General features: G+C 42.0%; 1 protein-coding gene across 3 annotated transcripts in view; it reads right to left on the bottom strand.

Annotated features, from left to right (window-relative positions):
• KIAA1210 (KIAA1210 ortholog) overlaps positions 1-4,383 on the bottom strand; it is a 113,150-nt gene that overhangs the window by 14,904 nt on the left and 93,863 nt on the right. The gene's annotated exons all lie outside the window — the stretch shown is intronic.

The raw sequence follows: 4,383 nt of genomic DNA, 5'->3' as shown, positions 1-4,383 counted from the left end.
CTCCTGTGCTCAAGTGTGACAAATATGCTCTTGAGTTTTGCATAAGTAACATTGTTTGGCTTCTCACTAAGTAACTGAGGTATAGCTACAGGTATTTAAAGGCTAATTTTGAAGAAAATTGGAAGTCAGTGGATCAAGAAGGAAGTGTCGACTGAGCTTCCAGAACTAGTTCCATGGAGTTGCAGAAGTGGAAAGGTGCAATCTAAGTCTTTATCTGGTTGATTGGAATGGGCTAAATAGCAGTGATCTCATAGATTTCTAACTGGACGTGCCTGCCTATTGTTTCCTGTGTTTCCTACGTGTTCGATGTGAATGGCGTCATCTGACTTAATACTGAGCAGATATCTCTGGCACTGCCATAACAGCGAACAGCAGGAGTTTGCAATCTTGTAGACCACTACAGCTGTATATTGTTAATAGTGCGAGTCAGACCGCAGCATGAAGAGGCTGTGTACAGCGTCTGGGTTGAAAGTCACAGCTATGAGGATATTCAAGCCCCCAGGTCAAGAAAAGAGTTATGCATAAGCTGAAGTTCCCTAAATTGGCCAGGCAGTTGGATTTAGATGATCCTTGTAGGTCCCTTGCAACTGAAATACTCTCAGTTACTACTTTGCCCCATGAATAAACCTTGGAAGAACTCCCTTAACTTGAAACGTATGTTTTAAGTCTCATTTAACACCATGGGACCACAAGTATGTCCCTAAGGTTTTTGCCAAGAAGGGATGCATTCCTCAATCATTGCCTGAATTTTCCCCCAGCAGCAAAGGTATGGAGGCTGTTGGCAACGGTCCAAAGATGGCACAGGCCACGGGCCCTAGTACTATTGGATTTATGTGGCTGTCAAAGACAGTTTAGAAAGCAACTGCCACTACCATTTTTAAGCATTGGCTTATTCTAGCTGCTGCCAGGGTTTCTATCTCAGTAGTACCACCCATACTTCTCTCATTTTTTTTTTAAGATTGTAGAACTTGCCTTTATAAAATCGTGGATTCAGGAGGCCTTTTACACTCCCACAGATGTTTGTGTAGGAAAACTCACGTCCTGTTCTCTAACCATCAGTCATGGCACCTTCCTGGAGTAATGGTCAGGTCTCCCTCTTTTTATTTTTAAATTGGCTCAACTCCATGGGCCGTCCGCCCAAATCTGTTCTTGCCGATGGACTTCCACAGTGTGTGCAGAGCACTTGGAAGCACAAAGCCATCTGTGACTGTAGTTGTTACATGACTTCTCGCATCCCTGCTTCTAGTAGAGAAGCTTTGTCGGCGTGACTGGTAGGTCGGAAATTCACACTTGGGTTAGTTGTGTTTGAAAGAGGGAAGAAACAGGTTTGCTGGTTATTTTTGTGGTCTTAAAATGTGATGCAGATTATAGTTCCAGAAGGCTGAAGAATGTAGTCATGCTTTCATATTGCCTGTTACGCCAGCCATTAGCTGCTGGAAGGAGATCAGTATTGTGCTCATTGTCATTAAAAGGAAAAAAATTAAAGCTCCCTTTGTAGAAAAATCACACAAGGGAGATGTGTTTTTGCAGAATGAGTCACCTCCTGGCTTTAACTACTTCTGTTTAAGTGAAGGATAAATCCATTCTTGATCTCATGAACAATGCAGGTAGGTAGGGGGTTGCTTTTTATTTTTCCTTTCTAATCAGGTACACCTCATGACCTACTGTTGCTGCAAATCCATTAATATGTATGAATGTAGGAAAACTCCACACTTTTAGGATGTTGTATAAAAATACCTACTCCGGCATATCTAGATTGAGCATGTACATCAAATTTACACAGCTGGTTTTGCTAAAACAGTCTTAGCAGAGCCAAGCCGGATGTCAGAATCAAATATTTTGTATTTGTTTGACTTGTAGTGAACAGTAAATTAGTAGCTGGGCTTTAAAATATTTTGCTGTTAGCGAATGTACGGCTCGTTCTGTACCTGTCACACCCCACAAAGTACTGACGTTTACCAAATGCCACACACACCAGGAACTCGCAGAGGCAGAGCCAGCTGGTTTCTCCCCTGAGAAGTCACAGAGCTGTTGCCCATAGGCCATCCATAATAAGGTCTTAACTATTTTCTGGCTTGGGACCAAGGTCTGTGTTCTGAACCCTCATAAGCATGCAGCTTCCACCACAGGAGCAGCTCACAAGCACAGCTGGCCCTTTTCTCTTGAAATGTTTCAGCCACATCCCTGCTGGTGTAAGAGAATTCCCAGAAGTACATTTCACGGTGCTTTTTTCAGACTCATTTCAGTGGTCAGACTGTCAGCTACCCCTGCGGATGCTTTCACACATTGTAAAGAGAAACTGTGCAAGTTCCTTTCAGAGCACAAACACTGATTACTTTTTCTATTATCATCTATTTCCTTCCCTATCTTGAATTCATGTGCTGCTAGAAACCCTCCCTTTATACCATGACTTACCTCTTTAAGTGCCTGCTATGTAACTATGTAAATACTGGTGGCGTATCCCTGATAGAGAGATTGTCCTTGCTTTGCTACTGGTAACCAGCGGTTATGTCACTTTCTCTCACTTGAATAGGCTTTGACTCATAGTGGTTTTCAGGACAATGGTTATAAAATAACACACTGAGGGGTTGTCGAGACTATAGTTTTGCAATAGAGACAACTGTCCACCTCAAGGCTACAAGAAAGCCTTTTTGTTTGTTTGTTTGTTAAGGTTTTGTTGTTTTATAGTGTTTTTCTTGCCTGGAAGTTTGGAAAACAAGAAGTCTATGTCAGCAAGCTTGAGTCCAGTGGGAAAACCCCGTACTTTGAGCACAAATGCTAACTTTTCTAACTGCTCTGAAGCATTGATTAACTGAAATTGTAAGTGCTCCAGTTGTCCTATCTTTCTCTGAATTATTTGATGGCAAGCTGTACTTTGGATTATTATCTGACTTAAGCGATGGGAAAAAGAATTACGGAAACCAGCAGTTATTCGATTAGCTGCCTTCTTCTAATTAAAGGGCTTGTCTGGGAACAACAGTTAGGTGTTGAACTTTTTTCTTCTTTGTTTTTTGTTTTGTTTGTTTTTGGTTTTGTTTTAAAGATTCAAGAACCCTAGAGAAAGAAGCCAAATTTTGGCAGGTACAAAGTGTCTTAGTATCATAAGGATCAAAGACAACTGAAGGGTCTGATGGCCGGCTTCTGTTTCCAGGTATATATCTGACTTTGTCTATAAGCTTAAGGATTGCCTATACATGGACACATAAACATCACAAAACTAGCCCTCATTTTTTAATTTAAAGTGTATATTATTAAGAGTTAAGGTCCTTTAATTAGTTTTTCACTTTAATTCCAAGTTCATCTGAACTTCCTGAAGCATCCTCTTTAAACAAGTCTTACAAAAGTCACATTATATCCTTTCTTCTGTATTTTGTCCTGTCCATTCAAAGCCCATAGGTAGTGCTTGTCCTTTAATACCTGCTTAACTTACACAGTCTAAGCCTGGGAGCCCAGATACTTCTGTAAGTAAGAAATGGGAAATTAATTCCTTCATCCTCTCTCTTAAGCTTTATGAGGAGGCCAATAGGATCAGTAATAGGGCATCCTCAGAAATTCAAATTCTGCAGCAGACAGTATGAGAAGTGCCCTATATTTTTAGAGTATTTGCAAATGTGTGTACATATGCATCTCATGGACATTTCTAGATCTGTGCAAAACTGCAAACAAAAGAAACTCAGACAACTTCTTTTAAAACAACTGCTTCTATTCTGTGGTAGCACAGGTCATTTTGTCCCTAGGCTACATTTAGCATGAAGGCTTACAAAACTAGTGTGATACTTTCATATAATGAAAATTGATGGGAATGTGCAGACTGAAGTGGTCAACACAACTGGTCTTAAATAAAACAAACATACATCACAAGGTGTGGTTTTTATTAATCTAAAACCTGGCACAGGCAGGTGTATCTATGCAATATGCCACACCACATGGCCAAACTCACCATTTTCCTGCTATGTTCTGCTTACTTGTCCTGCAAGCATTATTACCGACATTAAAATAGCTTCACTGCTATGTAGATTCGATTAGAGAGTGACTAACCGCATAACTACAGCCTCTAAAATTCCAGCTATAGCAGGGAATTCAATTCTTGTTTTTCAAAATCGCTTTGAACGCGACTTCCTTTGTATTACCGTAGGTACCAAAACACCAAACCCAGGACTGAACTCCGTTTCTCACCGTGGTGTCACTGGAGACCAGCGGGTCAAACGGAACTTTACGCGCAGCGTAACCGGCCGGGGAACGGCTCCCGGTGGGTTCCTCCATACGGTGCGCGGCTGTGCCAGACCCCGCAGCGCTCGGGGAGAAACACGGCAGGGGCTGGCGGGGCGGGGGGAGAGCGCCGGTTGGTGTCGGTTGCGTGTCAGCCGAAGCGAACAGCAGCAG

This window comes from Columba livia, chromosome 12 (assembly GCF_036013475.1).
Source record: "Columba livia isolate bColLiv1 breed racing homer chromosome 12, bColLiv1.pat.W.v2, whole genome shotgun sequence".
Taxonomy (NCBI): Eukaryota; Metazoa; Chordata; class Aves; order Columbiformes; family Columbidae; genus Columba; species Columba livia.
Note: the sequence above shows the minus strand (reverse complement) of the source record. Positions and strands in the feature narration are given on the sequence as shown.